Source organism: Macaca nemestrina, chromosome 4 (genome assembly GCF_043159975.1).
Source record: "Macaca nemestrina isolate mMacNem1 chromosome 4, mMacNem.hap1, whole genome shotgun sequence".
In the NCBI taxonomy this organism is placed as follows: domain Eukaryota; kingdom Metazoa; phylum Chordata; class Mammalia; order Primates; family Cercopithecidae; genus Macaca; species Macaca nemestrina.
The window spans coordinates 156,083,260-156,103,769 of NC_092128.1; positions in this window are offsets into that span (position 1 = coordinate 156,083,260).

The following is a 20,510-nucleotide window of genomic DNA, read 5'->3' on the forward strand; positions in this document are numbered from 1 at the left end:
TACTGAGCAGGCAGCTGGACGAAATTATCTTTTCCCCCATCCCAGCAGCTGCTCCATAGGAAAGATCGAGGCAGATAAGATAACACAACACTCCTCCTCCCCCAGGCTTTGTGCTGCACAGGAGCTATCCTGGTGGGTTCAGCTGCAGTGTGGCAGCTCCCATCTCCTGGCGTCCTAGAGTGGAATAGCTACTTGGGGTGTATTTGGTAACCGGTGAACACTGGAAATCCCATCCTCCTTGGCTCTGTGCTGCTGAAGATATGTCCTGGGTGGTGGAGGCAGCCAGGTGGTACATCAGTTACTGCTCCTGCCTTTCTGAAACCCTCACTCCATAGTGAGATCCGGTGGGGTGACTGGTGAAGAGTGAGGTCCCCACTTCCCAGCTCTCAGTGCTCCACGGCACAGAGCTTCTGCCCAGGGGAGGGTCATAGCAAGCTTCAAAGCAACACCTTTTCCGGCCATGTGATTCTACTTTGGATTGGGACTATGGGCTGTGGAGCAACCATGCTCCAGGGCATTGTTCAAAACAATAGAGCAATCAGGTGGTATCGATGTGGGGTGATGTCAATAGAGGCAGAAAAACAGAAGTTTATCATGGGAAGCGGCGGAGGCTCCAGCTAACACCATCATCCCTGGAAGTCCATTAGACTGTGTGCACGCCTAAGACTGCACTCTCTGAGGAGTGACGGGAGGAACACTGGAACCTCTAGTCCCTGCCTGAATGTGGGGTAAATTCATACACTCTCTGTGAGTGGTTTCCAACCACAGATAGATCCAACAGCAAAGGGTTGGGGGACCTCATAGGCTTAAGAACAAACTCTGACCAATTAGTGGCTGACCACCAAACTGTGTTAAATAAAGGGATGACACTTAGGACTGGCTGAAAGATAAAAATGAGGGGGAAAGTGTGAGCAGGATGCATACTGCAGGAGATACGACTTCACAGAATTATTTCAGTCAAACCACTAAACAAACAAATAGGTGAACAAACAAATGACAATGATGATAAGTCCGTGGTTGGCAGATGAGGATTCAGACTTACTACAATATCATGTTACCTGAAGTGTTCAATTTTCAACAAAATATTAAGATGTGCAAAGAAACAGAAAAGTGTGATTCATACACAGGGAAAAAAAAAAAAAAAACAAAAAGCAGGCAACAGAAGTCGCCTTCAAAGGGGCCCAGATGTTGAGCTCAGTGGACAAAGACTTAAAAGAAGCTATTGAAAACATGAAAGAACTAAAGAAAACCAAACAAAAGAATGTCAAAGAACTAAAGGAAACCATGTTGAAAGAATAAAACAAAGGCATGATGATAATGAGTCATAAAATAGAGACTATAAAAAAGGATGAATTGCAAAAAGAATCAAATGTAAATTCTGGGGTTTATAGTACAATAACCTAAATAAAAAGTCCACTTGAGGGGCTCCACAGTAGATTTGAGCTAGAAGAGTCATTGAACTTGAGATAGATCAATAGAGATTATATCACCTGAAGAAAAGAAAGAAGAATAAAAAAAAAAATGAACAGAGCCAATGGGTAGTGAGGGACACCATTAAGCACATCAACATGTGCATTTGCGTAATGGAAATGTAGAAGGAGAGAAGGAAAATATTTGCAGAAATAATGACTGAAAACTTCCCAAATTTGATGGATGACAACTATCTCCTTCCAAGAAGTTCGACAAGCTCCAAGTAGGATAAAAGCAAACAGATCCACACCCAGACGTATCACAGCCAAAATGTTGAAATCCAGAGATTAAGAGAAAAGTCCTGAAAGCAGCAAGAAAAAAATGACTCTTTGTGTGCAAAGGAACCTTGAGAAAATTAACAGCAGACTTCTCATCTGAAACAATGGAGGCCAGAGGCAGTGAGATGGCAATTCAAAGTGCTAGAAAAAAAAACAAAACAAAGCAAAAAAACCCCTGCTAACCAAGAATTCTATAGCCAGGGAAATGATTTTTCAAAAACGGAGGTGAAATAAAGATATTCCTAGTAAACAAACAAGCAACCAGAAAACAACAAGCAAATTTATTGCTAGCAGACCTAACAGAAATAGTCAAGGAGGTTTCTCAAGTGAAAAGGAGGGGCATCTGAGAAACTCCCTTGAGTATTTCAAATTCAAATTCAAATTCACACCAAAACACAAAGAGTGCCAGTGAAAGTGACCATAAAAGATAGAATAATTTCACATTTCTTCTCCTAACTGATTTTTAAAAAGGTTGCAATAAAGCATATCTTTACAATTTTACTGTTGGACCTGTAACATACAGAAATGTAATATATTTGACAGTGACAACACGAGGAGCCTGGAAGACATGAAGCTGTATCAGAGTGATGCAATGGTACTCAGAGGTGACTGGAATCCACAGGATGAAACAAAGAGAACCAGACGTGGCAAATAAGGAAACTAACATATATGTCTTAAAAACCTCCATAAATGTATTTTCTCCTCTTTGCTTCTTTGAAAGGCATACAATCATTATTTTAATTAAAAAAATTTTTGCTTTATTAAAGACAGAGTCTCACTGTCACCCAGGCTGGAGTGCAGTGGTGTGATCACAGCTCACTGCAGCCTTGAACTCCCAGGCTCAAGTGATTCTCCCACCTCAGCCTCCTGAGAAGCTGGGATCACAGGCATGTGTCACTAAACCTGGCTGATTTTTGTATTTTTTTTTTTTTCAGAGATGAAGTCTTGCTATGTTGCCCAGGTTGGCATGAAATCATCTAAAGCAATAATTATATAGCATGGTGGGCATAGATGCCACAATAAGAGCACAAAAGGGAGATAGAATGGACTTATATAGTAGTAAAATTTCTAGATCTTGCTGGAAATACATGACTACGAAGCTGAAGTAAAAGTTATAAATTGTTAGCCCTAGAGAAACTACTACAAAAGTGAAAATGACTGTAAAAGATAGTATAATTTCATGTTTCTTCTCCAAACTGATTTAAAAACAATTGCAATAAAGCAATATGTATACAGTTTTACTGTTGGAACTGTAACATATAGAAATACAATATATTTGACATATATAAAAATGTAGAGATAGATAAAAATAATCTAAGGAATTAAAATGACATTGTCAAAAATTTCCACTAAATACAAAAGGAAGAAGTAAAGAAGGAACAGAGGAGTAAATATTAATGAGACATAGAAAACAGAAAGTAAAATGACAGGCGCAAATCCAACCATATCAGTAGTAACACTAAACATAAACGGGTTAAACAATCCAATCAAAAGCAGAGATCATCCAAGTGGATTAAAAGGAAAAAGATCCAGCTCTACACTGTCCACAGGAGACACACTTTAGGTTCAAAGGTACAAATACATTGAAAGTAAAAAAGGACGGAAAATGATGTACCATGCCAAGAGCAGCCATGAGAAAGTCACCGTGCTTTTATTGACACCAAACAACATGGACTTCGGGACAAAAACTGTGACTAGAAACAATGCTGGAAATATTCACTCTCAGGCCATTTGCAGAAAGGTTCACTGACCCTGCAGTGAATGCTTGTGTTAGCAGAGTAAAAAGGAGTTGAGTCAGTGGCCTCAGCTTCCACATGGGGAAACTAGAAAAAGGGCAAATTAAACATGAAGAAAGAAAAAGAGCAAAATAAAGATCAGAGTGAAACCAAGAAGTGGGAAACAGAAGAGCAATGGAGAAAATAAGTGAAACAAAAGCTAGCTCTTTGAGAAGATTAAGAACATTTATATGAACATTGAGATAGACTGGTCAGAAAAGAGAGAAGACACAAATTACCAATATCAAAAATGCAAGGTGATGCCATCCTAGGTATTAAAAGGGATAATAGGAAGAATAAGAACCACCTTGTGTCATAAATTCAGTAACTTAGAAGAAATGGGTAAATTCTTTGAAGAACATAAACTACTAAATCTCACTCAAGAAGAAATAACCTAAATAACTATCTATCTATCAAAGATGTTGAACTTGCAAATAAAATCCTTAAATTCATATAACATCACAAAGATCCTGGATCAGCTCAAACAATTTCACAAAAGAAAAACAAAGCTGGAAGGGGGACATTACATGATTTCAAAGCTTATTATAAAGTTACAGTAATCAAGACAAGGTGTCAAGATAGACAAATAGGTTGGTGGTGCAGAATAAAGCCCAGAAACAGATTCCCATGTATGTGACATCTGATCGTCAACAAAGGTGCAAACGCAATTCCATGAAGCACGGTCAGTCTTTTCAAACCAGGGATGCTGGAGCAATCAGGTATCTGTTTATTGATCGATGCAAGAGCACTTTAATCACCCATATTTATACAAAAAGTAACTCAAAATAGATTATAGACCTAAACGTAAAACCTAAAACCATAAAACTTCTAGAGGAAAAGTTTCCTGACACAGACTTAGGCACAGATATTTTAGATGTGACACCAAAAGCACAAATCATAGACAGTAAAAATGGATGAATTAGCTTCATCAAAAGTAAAACCCTCAGGGCACGATGACTTATGTGTAGAATCCCAGCACTTTGGGAGACTGAGGCAGGAGGATCACTTGAGCCCAGGAGTTTGAGATCAGCCTGGACAACATAATTTAAAAAATTAACTAGCTGGGTGTGGTGGCCTGTGCCTGTAGTCCCAGCTACTCAGGGGGCTGAGATGGGAGGATTGCTTGAGTCTGGGAGGTCAAGGTTGCAGTGAGCCATGATTGCACCACTGCACTCCAGCCTGGATGACAGAATGAGACTCTGTCTTTTAAAAAAAGAAAAGAAGGCTGGGCGCGGTGCCTCGCACCTGTAATCTCAGCACTTTGGGAGGCCGAGGCAGGCAGATCACAAGGTCAGGAGATTGAGACCATCCTGGCTAACATGGTGAAACCCCATCTCTACTAAAAAAATACAAAAAAATGAGCTGGGCGTGTTGGCGGGCGCCTGTAGTCCCAGCTACTTGGGAGGCTGAGGCAGGAGAATGGCGTGAACCCAGCGTGGGGAGCTTGCAGTGAGCCGAGATCTCGCCACTACACTCCAGCCTGGGTGACAGAGCGAGACTCCGTCTCAAAAAAAAAGAGTAATGGCTCTGTTCTGTTAACTTTTCAACGGGCTCTGTTAAGAGAGTGAAAAGGAAAGTCACAGCCTGGAACAAAATCTTTGCAAGTCACATATCAGATAAAGGACTTGTATTCAGAGTATGTAAAATCTCTCAAAACTTGATGATAAAAATACAACCTCACAGAAAAGAAGATACAGAGATGGCAAATAAACACAGGGAAAGATGACCAGTGTCACTGGGTACTTGGTGAATAAAAATCAAAGCCACAGTGAGATACCATCACACATTTATTACAATGGTTAAACAGACTGACCATACCAAGCGTTCATGAGTAGATGGAGAAATAATCTCTCAGACATTGTTGGTGAAAATGTAACAAAACAAAACAAAACAAAAAACACTTTGGCACCTGTAATCCCAGCACTCTGGGAGGCCAAGGCGGGTGAATCACCTGAGGTCGGGAGTTCAAGACCAGCCTGTCCAACATGGTGAAACCCCATCTCTACTAAAAATATAAAAATTAGCCGGGCGTGGTGGCACACACCTGTAATCCCAGCTACTTGGGAGGCTGAGGCAGGAAAATTGCTTGAACCCGGGAGGCAGAGGTTGCAGTGAACCAAGGTTGCATGATTCCACTCTAGCCTGGGCAGCAAGAGGGAGACTCCATCTCAAAAAAAAAAAGTAAAATAAAAATAAAAATAAAAAATAAACACTTTGGGAGAGTTTCGAGGCCTACTATGTGATCTCACTATTCTACTTCTAGATATGCACCCAAGAGAAATGAAAGCTTATGTTCATACAAAGACTTGTACACAAATGTTTGCAGCAACTTTCTTTGCAATAGTCTGAAACTGGAAGTAACTCAAATATCCACCAACAGGTGAATGTATAACAAGTTCTAATATGTTCACACGATGGAAAGGTACTCAGCAGTAGAGGAATGAGCTAATGACACACGCAGTCACACGGAGGAATCTTTAAGCAATTACATTGGTGAAAAGAAGCCAGGCAGGCCCAGCTACTGAGGAGGCTGAGGCAGGAGGATCACTTGAGCCCAGGAGGTCAAGGCTGCAGTGAGCCATGATAACATCACTGCATTCCAGCCTGGATGACGGAGTGAGACCTTGTCTCAAAACAAAACAAAACACAACAAACTAAAAAATATGATGTCATATGATATGATTCTGATTATAGAATTCTAGGAAATGCAAACTAGCCTGGGACAATAGATATATTCATTATTTTGTTGTAACGGTTTTGAAGGAATTCATACATATGTCCAAATGTATCAATTTTACCCTAAATATGCACAGTTTATTTTATGATAATTATACCACTATAAAGTTTTGTTTTTGGTTTCTTTTTGTTTGTTTATTTGTTTTGTTTTTTTTAATTTTCCTTTTGAGACAGGTTCTGGCTCTGTGGCCCACAGTGGAATCATAGCTCATGCAACCTCCACCTCCTGGGCTCAAGCCATCCTCCCACCTCAGCCTCCTGAGTAGCTGGGACCCCAGGCACGAGCCACCACGGCCCCTAATTTTTGTGCTTTTTGTAGAGTTTGGGTCTCACTTTGTTGCCCAGGTTGGTCGTGAACGCTAGAGGTCAAGCCATCCACTCACCTCAGCCTCCCGAAGTGCTGGGATTACCGTACCGGCCCTCAAGTTATTTCTAAGAATGTAATAAATCCTTAAAACTCACCACTTCCTAACCATTTTGCCACGTTTTGGTATCACGTGCGCGTGGGCTTGCTGACTTTCTCTGTGAGGGACCAGACAGTAAAGATTTTGTGCTCTTGGGCCATCGATCTCCTTCACAACCTCGCAACTCCATGCCTTTGGTGAGACAGCAGCCACAGACGATGCTCCAACCAGCGAGCGTCGCGGCGATCTGGCAGAACCTCGTGTTTCGATGTAGGCCTGTATCTGGTCTGGCCTTGGGCCCCAGTGTGCATGCCCCCGATGCGTGTTCTGCAGGGTGAAAGCGTCCACGGCGGCTGCTACACCCTTCTTCCCAAATCCGAACACTGCAGCTGGTGGACGTCCACACTGTGAGCTCAGGTTGCCTCGTGATTAGGCTTTGTCCGATCCTGGCTCGCTGGAAGCATCTGTTCTCGCTGTGGACTCTGTCATGGGGCCTGATCGCACACAGGGTTCCTGCCACAGGACTTACCCAACCTCTTCCCACACTGGGTAGGCAGAGCTCCGGGGTCCCAGGTGCCAAGCCCAGGCGGCCCGAGGGGTGCAGAGAGGTGCTGGGAAGGGAGCCCCAGGCACACAGGTGGTGAGGCCAGGATCCCTCCCTGTCGTCACCCAACTCATCCCTCCAGGGGGCTCAGGCCCCTGCCAGGTGCACGGCCGCCTCCCTGCCTGGCTCCGGGAAAGCCCCACTCAGGTCTTTGTGGCGAGAACGGCCCAGAGGTGAGTCAGAGCCCTGGTCTCAGGCTCAGGGCTGCCAGCTCAGACGGGAGGCCCAGGACGCTGCCAGGGGCAGTGTGCAGGTGCCCCCGGGCCGTGGAGAATCAGCCCCCATCCTCGTCACGCCCTCCATCTGGGCCCCTGCAGGGATGCTTGTCAGACAACATGCATTCCACAGCGGCGAGCGCAGGCCTGGCCTCCTGCGGCAGCACCCGGGCCTGTCCTTACTTGCGGTGGCAGCAGGATCCTAGCAGCTGGCGGCCGCTCCCAGCGTCTGCTGGGCTGCCCTGCCTGTCTGCTTCTGCACACACAGCCCCGCGCCTGGTGGCTTCAGCATCCGGAGCTGGCCTGGGTGAGCTTGGGAGTGGAGCCCACACACCCCACATCTGAAGCCGGCCTTGATGAGCCAGGAGGTGGAGTGCAGCCCTCAGAGACAGGGACAGAACCTGCCCCCAGGAGCCCGCACCCTCCCCTAGGGCTGGGGGCTGTCCGGGGACGGTCAGCTCTGGTCAGCTGTTCCCTAGCCACTTCCCTCAGGGCTCCTCAGGACCCCACTCTGGGCAGGACACCGGCTGCGCGACACTCACCACCTTCCACGACTGCCCTGGGCTGACGCTTGCTCAGGCCTCCCTGTCAGGCCCTGTGCTGACCGCCCGCCCCTGCCCTTCAGGCCCTGAGCTGCTGGTGGTTCTGGGCTCACCGTCCTCCATGCAGCCCACTCCCCAAGGAAGGCCTCTGAATAGACCCAGGCTGCGTGCGGCCCCACAGCCCTCTCAGGAGGGGTCTGCGTGTCTCTGGAGCTCCTGGAGGCCCCAGCTCTCACCCCCTTGCAGGACGGGTGTGAATGTCCGTACATCTCACTGGTGAGTCCCAACTCAACCCCAGCCCCAGCCACTCGGTGAAAGTCATTTGGCCAGGACCGCCAGCCCCTTGCAGTCCCCAGACCAGCATCTGGGCGGCCTCCGCACCCTTTCCTTGGTCAGCCTGGACCCAGGCTCTGACCTTGGTCTTCCTGCAAGATTCTGTCTCTGTCTCCAGGACAGCCAATTCCTCTTTTGAGAGGAAAAAATTCCACCCTGAAGTCTGGTTCAGAAAGGCCTCATGCAGTTAGACAAATCCCCAGAGAAACAAGGGCTTTAGCTTAGTTCCTGAGACACCGGTCCCACAGCGGGGAGGGAGGAGGAGAGCCGGGGTGGGGCCTTCCCAGAGTCCTGCAGAGGCGCCTTCTCAGAGCGCCGCTGCTTGCGGGAAGGAGAGGACCTCCTTGCTGGGCCGGGCTCACCCCTCTGGCCTCTCTCCCACCCTTCTGCACCCAGTGGACCCTGCCTTGGGGCTTTGCACACGTGAGACCATCGCCTCCCAGCTAGGCCCTCCCTGCCCACCTGGCCCCACCCTGCTGTGATTTCATCCTCACATCTGCCCATTATTCCCCTTCCTCCCACCCTCCCGCCCTCACGTCTTCCACCTTGTGCCTCCCTTCCTGGTCTGTGCCTCCCTTCCTGGTCTGTCTCTCCCTGCGTGTGCCCAGGAGAAAGATCTTGGCAGGTGTTCATCGAACGAATGAATGAGCCCCAGGCTCTCTTCTACCTTCGGTCCCTGACCCTCAAATGGACTGCAGATTGGGTGGCTCCAGCACCCAGCACATCTGGGGCAGGTGGGGCCTTGGGGCCGGAACCTGGTGCCCTGTCCCTCAGCTGTGGGAAGGCCAGAGTGAAGGCTTGGGGCTCACGGCTGCTGTCCGTAGGAAGCCCGGCCTGGGCTCCAGTGAGGAAGAACTTGCGAATGTGGGGGTCGTGCAGCACAGGGGGCCACTTCCTGCAGCGTGGCGAGGTGAGTTCCCCATGTAAGTAGAAGCTAAGATAGTGCCGATGTCAGGGCAGGGCTGACCCACGTCACGGACTCTAACCCCCAACACACTAGTGTGGCTCCGGAAAACGACAGGGCATCGAGGGAATTCTGTCCCTTCTGACCGTTCTGAGATGCGGCCACTGACGGTGCTGTGAGTTTCGGCAAAGCCAGAGAGATGCCCCTGACCAGAACTCGGGGCAGAGGGTGGGGTCAGCTCTTTACGGGGCAGAGAGGTTGGGGTCAGAGAGGCTGACAGGGGCGGGCTTAGGGTCTCGCAGAGTCTGGTGTGCCTTGGGGAGGAGTTGGGTTTACGCTTTAACCCTGGGTCCTCCTCGCTAACTGCACACTTTGATTTCAGGCAATGCACTCCTGGACCTGGCTCCTTCAGGATGCAGGGACCTGTCTATCTCGGCCACAGGGTACTCTCACTGACGGGGGTCCCGTGTAGCAGGCGTCCAGTGAGCATCTGTTAGAGAATGAAGAAGGGGCTGGTGCGTGGCTGGAGGTTAGGGCAGGGTTGCAGGGCCTCCTGGAGGGGAACCACCCAAGACTCACCAGCTCAGGAGTCAGCCCGTCAGAGAAGAGCACAGGCCCCAGCCCCTGGCAGAGAACTTGACCTGCAGGGAACCCCAGTCAGGGTTACTCCAGTCACTACTGCCGTGTGACAAACATCCCCAGGCTAGGGGATTGAAAGAACAACTGCTCTGGCTCCCATTCCGACTCAAAATCCAGAATGGGCCGGGTGCAGTGGCTCATGCCTGTAATCCCAGCGCTTTGGGAGGCCGAGACGGACGGATCATGGGGTCAGGAGATCGAGACCATCCTGACTAACAAGGTGAAACCCCGTCTCTACTAAAAATACAAAAAATTAGCCGGGCATGGTGGCAGGCACCTGTAGTCCCAGCTACTCTGAAGGCTGAGGCAGGAGAATGGCGGGAACCCGGGAGGCGGAGCTTGCAGTGAGCCAAGATTGCGCTGCTCACTCCAGCCTGGGCGACAGAGCGAGACTCCGTCTCAAAAAAAAAAAAAAAAAAATCCAGAGTGGACCCTCGCCTGGGCGGCAGCTGCAGTGCTGCTCTCTGGGTGATTACTTTGAAAATGGGGTGTGTGAACGAGGGCAATGCCAGAGGCCTGGAGGCTTCCCACTCGTGGTGCGTTTTGGAAGCGGCCATTTCCGTTTCCTCTCAGATCTCTAGACCCAGCAGCTGATCCCGGCTCCCCGGGCGGACACCGCCCTCATCTTCTGGGTGATGTGGAGGCAGCATCCCCATCCTGAAGCCAGAGGCCAGGATTTGAGAGGCCAGGCCGGGGATGGAAGAGCGGGGCCTCTCTGTGTCCGGCTCCCTCCTGGCTCCCTGCCTGGGAACAGGCTGGAGTGGGTGGTGGGGAGCACTTCACAGGGAGGAAGGGAATCTGCCTGCAAGGTCGATGGGGCAGGATGGGTCAGCCCTGGCGATGGCCTCTCGATTGGCTGGACTGCTGCAATTCCCTGCAGCTGCAGCCAGACGCTGAGGAGCACCTGGTGTTCCCCAGGCTGTGCACTGAGGCGCATGGGTTACCAGGGATTCCTGCATTCCCATTGTCCAGTCTCAGGATGGGGCCTGGTCAGAGCTCACAGCCCAAACGCCAGCAGCAGCCTCGTGAGCTGCCCTCACTTCTCCCGTGAAGAGCAGAGGCTGGTGATGCTTCTCACCAACCTCCTCGTCCTCCCACATGGGGCATTGTGTTATATGAGGCCCTGTCCCTCTACTCCCAGCCTCCAGAGCCGGCTCTGTCACCTTCTCAGTCCTTATTATGTGGGTCCAGTCTGCCCCTCTCCGCTTTTCTTCCCTTCCTCTATTACCAGCCAGTCTTCCTTTGCAAGAAGGTGGACTGGAAGGGGATGAGCCCCAGGGCTGCCTCTTCCTCCCTGAATCTCCATCTCCACAACGGGCTCGGATCTGGAGGCCGAGGGACGTGTAGCAAAGGTTCCCTGCCCAGGGTGTCCAGACATGCAGGAAAGGAAGTCGGTGGCTGGAGAGGCCATTTCAGGGCAGCTGAGCTGGCCCCCCAGATGGTGAGTGAGAGGACGCCGTGTACCTGGGACGAACATGGTGGAGGCCGCTCCACCCACCCTGCGGCTCGGCCAAACCTTGACGTTCTGCCACCTTGTGTCACATCTTGTTGATTTCTGGGAAAGAGAACATCCCACGTACCGTTCACACCAGCGAGGGTGTTTTGGAAGTGAATGGCCAGTCTAGGTCAGGGTCAGGTCAAGAGATGGCCGCAGCCCTCTGATGTGGCCACGCTGGGCCTTCCACGTTCCCACAGTCGGCCGGTGCCCTGCTGGGAGCCGAGCCTTCTGTCTGTCTACCCCAAACCAGGGATGGCCTTGAAGGCAGGGCGCTGCCTCCCAGCCTAGGTTCCTGGCAGTTCAGCCATCTGTCCCCATCCACGGCTCGGAGATGCCAGGAGGGACGTCCAGGTCCAGCACAGCCACGACAGTTTCATCAGGGGCTGAAATTCCATTAAGAAATACAGGAAAGGCTGGGCGCGGTAGCTCAAGCCTGTAATCCCAGCACTTTGGGAAGCCGAGACGGGCGGATCACTAGGTCAGGAGATCGAGGCCATCCTGGCTAACACAGTGAAATCCCGTCTCTACTAAAAAAATACAGAAAACTAGCGAGGCGTGGTGGCGGGCACCTGTAGTCCCAGCTACTGGGGAGGCTGAGGCAGGAGAATGGCGTGAACCCGGGAGGCGGAGCTTGCAGTGAGCTGAGATCCGGCCACTGCACTCCAGCCTGGGCGGCAGAGTGAGACTCCTTCTCAAAAAAATAAAAATACAAAAAAGAAACACAGGAAAAATTCCCCCAGGGCTCAGGACCAGGGAAACTGAGGAAAACTTGGGCAGAATTCTGGACGAAGCCCCTTTAGGTGCTGAACCACGGGCAGCCCTGTGCCCGTCTTGTGCCTCAGTTTCCCTATCTGTGAACTGGGAATTGCGTTCTCACTTGGGGTCATGGAGGATAGAGGGAGGTGGTCAAGGGCCGGGGATGGCGCCCGGATACAGCAGTGCCCAGAGCTCTTTCTGCTGCTTGTTTCTGGATTTTCCCCTTCATTAAGATTTGCTGCTGTTTAGGATCATTTCTGACGCCGAAAGCAGTCCTGCGTGTGTGAGCCACTGTCCACCTTTGGAGCCGAAACCCTCAGTGGTGCAGGACCCAACAGAGACGGGGCCTGTTTGGAGGCATTCGAGGAGCCCCCCGGCCTGGCTGCTGAACCTGCTGGGCACTGGCTTCTGCCGCTCACAGTCCCGTTGCCCCAGCCAACTCTAACGCCCCATCCTGTACATGGCTGTGGGTTTTCACACCAGCAGCATTTATGACTCTGTCTCCCACCTGGATGCGCATCAAAGTCACGTCACAGGTCGGGCATGGTGGCTTACACCTGTAATCCCAGCACTTTGGGAGGCCGAGGTGGGTGGATCATTTGAGGTCAGGAATTCGAGAACAGCCTGGCCAACATGGTGAAACCCCGTCTCTACTAAAAATACAAAAATTAACCAGGTGCGGTGGTGCATGCCTGTAATCCCAGCTACTCGGGAGGCTGAGGCAGGAGAATTGCTGGAACCTGGGAGGTGGAGGCTGCAGTGAGCTGAGATCGCACCACTGCACTCCATCCAGCCCGGGCAACGGAGCGAGACTTTGTCTCAAAAAATGAAAAACAAACAAACAAACAAGACAAGAAAACCCCCCAAAAAATGAAGTCATGTCACAGAAAGAGCACAACCGACGTCCGTGGGCTGGGTTTTAGGCTTTTCTGGGCCATTTTTTAAATACATTTTTCAATTTTGGGGATCATTGTAGACCCACATTCAGCCGTAAGAAAGAGTAGGAAAAGGGTGAAGGGGGCACTCCTGATTCCCTCAGCCTCCTACGACGTCCGTAGTGCCGCCCCACAACCAGAACCTTGGCACTGTTTGAGTCTCTCATTTACGTGTTGTCTGAGGCCATTCTCGTGTTGCTAGAAAGGAATGCCCAATCCTGGGTGATTTATAAGAGGTTGATTTGGCTAACATTTCTGCAGGCTGTACAGGAAAGGTGATGCTGGCATCTGCTTCTGGTGAGGGCCTAAGGGAGCTCCAACCATGGTGGAAGTTGAAGGCAGAGAGAGAATGGGGAGGCCCCAGACATTTTGTGTTTTCTTGAGACAGAGTTTCACTCTTGTTACCCAGGCTGGAGTGAAATTTCTCAATCTCGGCTCACTGCAACTTCTGCCTCCCGGGTTCAAGCCATTCTCCTGCCTCAGCCTCCCAAGTAACTGGGACTACAGGTGCCCGCCACCACGCCCAGCTAATTATTTGTGTATGTTTTTAGTAGAGATGGGGTTTCACCACTTTGGCCAGGCTGATCTCGAACTCCTGACCTCAGATGATCTGCCCACCTTGGCCTCCCAAAATCCTGGGATTACAGGCATGAGCCACCGTGCTGGTCCAGTCCCAGACTTTTACACAACCAGGTTCTTCCTTGAACTAACTGGGCAGGAACTCGTCACCAAGGGGATGGTGTTGGGCCATTCGCAGGGGACCCGCTTTTATGATCCAACACCTCCCAGCAGGCCCCACTTCCAACACTGGGGATCGGGTTTCAACACAAGATTTTTTGAGGACAAGCATTCAAACCACGTCAGGTGTACCACACGCGTGTGTGTTTAGCCCCATTCAGTTGATCACAGGTGCAGGTGGCTCAGTCCCCACTGCAGTCAAGATGCAGACACGCGTCAGCACGAGAACCCCACTGCCTTTTAGTAACCACCCCTCTCTCTCTTTGGAAACGCCAGCAACTGCTCACCTGTTCTCCATTTCCGCAGTTTTGTCGTTTCCAGAATGTTATACACAGAGCATCACATAGTGTGCGACCTTTCGGGGTTGTTTTGGCTCAGCAACATTCCCTAGAGAGTCATCAGAGTTCTAGTTTCTTCCCTTTCTTTGTGGAGCCATATCCCGTGACGTGGATGCACCCAGTTTACTCAGCCACTCGTCTGCTGAAGGAAATCTAGGTTGTTTCTAGTTTTTGGCTATTATGAATAAAACTGATATAAATTTCCATGTCTAGGTTTTTGTGTGAACAGAAGTGTCCGTTTCACTGGATAAATGCCCAAGAGTGCAATTGCTGGTGATATGGTAGTTCATGTTTAGCCTTTTTTTTTGTTTTTTTGTTTTTTTTTTTTCTGAAATGGAGTCTTGCTTTGTAGCTCAGGCTGGAGTGCAGTGGCATGATCTCGGCTTGCTGCGATCTCCACTTCCTGCGTTCACGCCATTCTCCTGCCTCATCCTCCCGAGTGGCTGGAACTACAGGTGTGCAACACCACACTAAAAATTTGTGTATTTTTAGTAGAAACAGGGTTTTACCATATTGGCCAGGCTGGTCTCAAACTCCTGACCTCAAGTGATCCTCCTGCCTCGGTCTCCCCAAAGTGCTGGAATTACAGGTATGAGCCAACGCACCTGGCCCACATTTAGCTTTCAAAGAAACTGCTACACTGTTTTCAGGGTGGCTGTTACATGCTACAGTCCCACCAGCAGTGGACGAGAGATCCAGTGTCTCCACATCCTCCCCAGCATTTGGTGCGGTCACCGTTTTTCACTTTGGCCATTCTGATGGGTGTGTTGTGATATCCCACTGTGGTTTCAATTACCTAATGGTGATGATGTTGAGCATCTTTCAATATTCTTATTCACCATCCAGATGTCCTCATTGATGAAATGCCTGTTCATGTCTTTTGCCCATTTTCTAATTGATGGATTGTTTTTGTGCTGTTGAGTTGTGAGAGGTCTTAAGTATTCTTTATACAGTTGAGATACTAGTTCTTATTCAGAAATATGGTTTGCAAACATTTCCTCCCTAGTCCATATTTCTCTTTTCATCCTCTCTATGAGGTCTTTTGCAGAGCAAAGGTCTTTAATTTTGATGAAGTGCAATTTAGGAATTTTTCCTTTGGTAACGAGTTTTCAAACTTTGGTTTCAATATTACAGGTTTTGTTTTTTTGTTGTTGTTGTTAGCGTTTTGTATAAGGTGTGAGGTTTTGGTGAATACTCATTTTTTGCCTATGGATGTCCAATTGCTCCAACACCATTTGTTGAAAGGCCATCTGTCCTCCAAGGAATTATGTTTGCACCTCTGTTGGAAACCAGCAGGGCATATTTGTGTGGGTCTATGTCTGGGTTCCCTGTTGTTCCATTCATCTATGTGTTCAAACTGCCTCTGCTATAGACTTGGTGAAGACAGTAATCTTTTATACCCAACAGAGTAACTCTTCATGCTTTTTCCAAGATTGTTTAGCTGAGGCCTATGCTTTTAGAATAAGCTTGTCTCTATTTACAAAGAGACTTGCTGGGATTTAGATAGAGATTTCATTAAATCAACTGATCAGTTTCATGGTGGGTGAACTATGTTGAGTCTTCCAATCCATGAACATGGTATATCTTTCTTCATTTGTTTAGGTCTTTTTTGGTCCTTTCATCAGCATTTTGTGATTTTCAGCCTACAAGTACTAGACATATGTTATCAAGTTTATGTCTAAGCATTTCATTATTCTTGGAGTGCTTGTAAATGATAATACATTTTAAAATTTTGTTTCCACATTTTCATCATTAGTCTATGGAAACATGATTGATTTTTGAATATTGATCTTGTATCCTGTGATTATATTGAACTCACTAATAAGTTTTTTGTTTTTTTGTACATTTGTTGGGATGATCCATGTGGACAATCATATCTTTGATAAACAGAGATCATTTTATTTCTTCCTTTCCAATCTGTATGTCTTTTATTTACTTTTCTTGCCTTAGTGCAGTGAATAGGACTTCCAGTGTGTTGAATGAAAGTGGCAGGAATGAATATCCTTGTCTTGCTCCTGATCTCAGGGAAGAGCATTTGGTCTTTTACATTAAGTGAGGTTAGCTGCAGGGATTTTGTAGATGTTTGTTGGCAAGTTAAGGAAGTTCCCTGCTACTTCTAATTTGCCAATAATTTTTATTAAGAATGTGTGTTGAGTATATTTTCTGCATAGATTGATAAGGTTATATCATTTTTGTCTTTTTCTTAGCCCGTTAATCTGATGGGTTGCATCATCTGGTTTTTCAATGCTCAGCCAATCTCACATACTTGGTATGAATCTCACTTGTTCTTGGTGTATAATTATTTTTCTACATTGTTGGATTATATTTGCTTATATTTAGTGGAGGATTTTTGCCTTTATGTTCATGAGAGACATTGGTCTGTAGTAGGATTTTAAAACTGTCTTTAACTAATTTGGTGTCAAGATAGAGTCAGTTTCACAAAATAAGTTGGAAAGTGTTCCCTCCTCTTCTATGTTCTGGAAGGAATTGTGTAAAATTGGTGTTGCTCCCTTAAATGTCTGGTAGAATTCTCCAGTAAAACCATCTGGTCTCAGAGATTTCTTTTTGGGGAACTTTTAAATTATGAATTCAACCTCTGTAATGGTTCTAGGACTGTTCAAATGATCGATTTCATCTTGGTTGAGTTTTGATGGCTTATGTTTTTAAATAATTGGTTCATTTCTTCTAAGTTGTCAAACTTGTGAGTGTAAAGTTATTCATAGTATTTTCTTATGATCCTTTTAATGATCACAGGATTTGTAGTGATACTCCCTGTTTTATCTCTGAAATTGGTGATTTGTGTCTTCTTTTTATTTTTGTCAGTCTTGCTAGTGGTTTATCAATTTTACGGATTTTCAAAGAACCAATTTATGTTGACTGATTTTCTCTGCTGTTTTCTTGTTTTCAATTTCATTAATTTCTATCCTTTATCATTTCCTTCATTCTTCCAGCTTCTCATTTATTTTGCTCTTCTTTCTCTAGTTTCCTGAGGCAAAAACTTAGATGATTGATTTGAGATGTTTTCTCTTTTCTAATGTTAAGTATTTGGTACTATAAATTTCCCACTGAGCCCTGCTTCATACCACAAATTTTTATGTATTTTTATTTTCACTCATTCTGTGAATTTATGTTTTTCACCACATTTGAGAAGTGTTCAGGTATTACTTATTCAAATCCTCAGTCAGTCCTGTTCTCTTCCTGAAAATCGGATGAGACTTTTGTTATTGTTCTACTGGTTCCTGAAGCTCTGTTCATTTTTTCTCCCTCTGTTCCCTCCTCCTTCCCTCCCTAACTTCTCCCTTTTTCCTCTCCTTTCTCCCTCCCTCTCTTCCTCCCTTCCTTCCTCCCTCCCTTTCTGTCTCTATGGCTCCTATTGGGCCCATTCTATTGCTGTGTCCTCATCACTGGCTGTGTCCTCTGCCATCTTCACTTTACTTCTGAGTCCATCTGGAGAGTTTTGTTTCTGTGTTTGTAATTGTTAGCTCTGTGTATTCCCTTTGGTTCTTTCTGATAAGAACTCGTCTGTGTCTTTGCCGAGATCTTCTACGTCATTTGTTTCTGGAGAGTGCATTGCTCTGTCATGGTGCCCTGTGGTGACAACCCTGGCCTCCTGGTCGTGTCCTCAGACTCGAGCTGGTCCTGGTATTGGTGTCATTCATTGTCTTTTCTCATTCACGTGTGTATCCCCTGGCTTTTGCTGTGATGAGCAGTTTTTGCTTGTATCCTGGGCATTTTGGCCCTACTTAGAGACTCTGAGTCCTGTGGACATACTTTATTTTCCTAGGCCACTGCCCTGTAGGTTGGCACCAGGTCCTGGCTGGTGTCATGAGCTGTGGTTCCTGACATTTTCACTCCTTGGATGGGTGGTGCCCTCTGGGTGTCCTTGGTTGATCTGGTGCTGGCAGAGTTTCCACTGGAGCTTCCTGAGGGTCCGGGGGTTTCCCAGGCCGTGTGGCAGCTCCAGGTGGGGAAGGAAGTTTCTACTCCATGGCTACTTCCTGTGCCGAGCCAGCACGCTGTGGGATTCCCATACCGCTGCCACCCCGTGCCAAGCCAGCACGCTGTGGGATCCCCCTACCGATGCCACCCCTGTGCCGAGCCAGCACGCTGTGGGATTCCCGTACCGATGCCACCCCTGTGCCGAGCCAGCATGCTGTGGGAATCCCCATACCGATGCCACCCCTGTGCCGAGCCAGCACGCTGTGGGATTCTCCTACCGATGCCACCCCTATTTCTTGGTGGGGAGGAGGGTCGCAGGCCCACGGGGACCAAGGGGCTTTCCAGGCGTGGTTTGCTGTGCCAAGCCCCCTGCTCCAGGACCCTGTTGCACCTGGAGGGGGAATGGGTCCCCCCAGCTGCCTTCTCTTGCTAGGCTGGGAGTCAGGAAATGCCCGGCCTGGGTCTCCTTCCTGTCACTGGGCCGTCTCTCCCACCTGGGCCCTGACCACTTGTACGCTTTGGAATTTTCTGTCCACTGCCCGTGCAATTTCCTGGATTTATAACAGGGCTTAGTGGGAGGCACCTGGAGAAACGAGTCTTGTCTGTGCCAGGCATCTCCTGATGTCTCTTTTTAGGTAGGACCCTTGGTAAGTCCCTTCTCGGTGCCTCAGTGTCCCCACCTGTGGGCATCCCCCACTCCCCTCTGGGTGGTTTGAGCCAGTGCCATGAACGGCTCACCAGTCTACACAGCATGCATGCAGGCTTGCGGGACTCCTGCCGTGGGCAATGCCATCCAGCATCTCCACACTTTATGTGCTAGCTCTGCTGGCCAAAGCCTTGGACCCGCCAGGAGGTTCATGGGGACCAGGAGGGAGGGAAACTGAGGCAGTTTCAAGCTGATGGGAGGCGGGACAACGCGGAGGCTCACTCTGAGCTGAGGGCAGGGGCTTCCTGCTGCCTCGGGATCCAGCACCCACCCTGGCTCCCCCGAGCTGTGAACAGGGGAATGTGATCCCCCGGGGCACTGCCTGGCCATCCTGCCCCTTCCTTCTGCGTCCCTGTCTCAGGGAGTCCTGCCTCCTGAGTGAAGGCTGTTCATGGTGCAGCCTCTGCCGACGGGTCAGCAGCTTCAGCTCTGACCCAGCCGAATCCACAGGGATGCTGCCTTCCAGGGCTTGCTCAGAGGAGTGAGTGACCTGGCTGCAGGTTTGCAGAGCTGACACCCCATGGCCCACAGTCACCAGTGGGACCTGGGAGATGAGAAGGGGCAGGCAGGTGAATTTCCCTCCCTGCCTCTCCCAAGGAGAGGGCTGGGATCCCAAGTGGCCGTGGGATTGTCCCTTGTGGCTGGTAATTGGCTGTGTCTGGCCCAGGAACTCACCATCTGCTGTTTTGCTCTGGTCCCCTCTCCTCCCTCCCTCTGTCCTCCTGCCCCCTCCCCTGCCTCCCTCTGTCCTCCTGCCCCCTCCCCTCCCTCCCTCCGTCCTCCTGCCCCCTCCCCTCCCTCCCTCCGTCCTCCTGTCCCCTCCCCTCCCTCCCTCCGTCCTCCTGCCCCCTCCCCTCCCTCCCTCCGTCCTCCTGCCCCCTCCCCTCCCTCCCTCCGTCCTCCTGCCCCCTCCCCTCCTTCTCTCTGTCCTCCTGCCCCCTCCCCTCCTTCCCTCTGTCCTCCTGCCCCCTCCCCTCCCTCCCTCTGTCCCGGCTGCACCTGCACGAAGGCATCACTCAACGGGAGGCTTTGCTGGGGATCGGTTTTCCAGACCAGGCCCCTTGTCTGCCACTCTCCATTCTGAGCATTGAGGATCCTGGGAACAGAAGCCGCCTCCACCGCCTCCCCTCCTGCCCAAGAGCCTGTTATAGGCCGAGTCGTGTCTCCCCAGACCCACGTGTGGAGTCCCCACCTCTGGGGCCTCAGTGTGTGGCCGTATTTGGAAGCAGGGTTGTCGCAGCTGTGATTCGTTTCGATGAGGTCACAGGAGTAGGTTGGACCCAGCGACCTCATAAGAAGGGGAAATTTGCACAGAGCGGGGTGGGCATGGGGCACATGGAACAAGCCCAGAGTCCTGCTGACCTGCGGGGGGATCGTCTGGGGGGGCCACCGGGGCAGCCCCTTGGCTGCCTGGAAACCAACCCAGAGGCACCTGCCGCAGCCTCCTCTCCCCACACTTCCCTCTCCAATTCCCGGAAGTTCCTTTGGCTCTGACTCTGCTCAGCTCCTTCCTGCTGAGCCACTCTTTCCTAGATGCTTATCTCAGCCCAGGGTCCAGACAGTAGGACACTGGCCCCCGCCCAGGCCACGCCCCCAGAGAGGGGCTCCCAGCAGGGGCCACCCCCACCCACTTCCTCCCCTCTCCGGCCCAGCCCAGTTGCCGGACAATGCGCCTTCCCCGTGGGCTGGGCCGGGTCCTT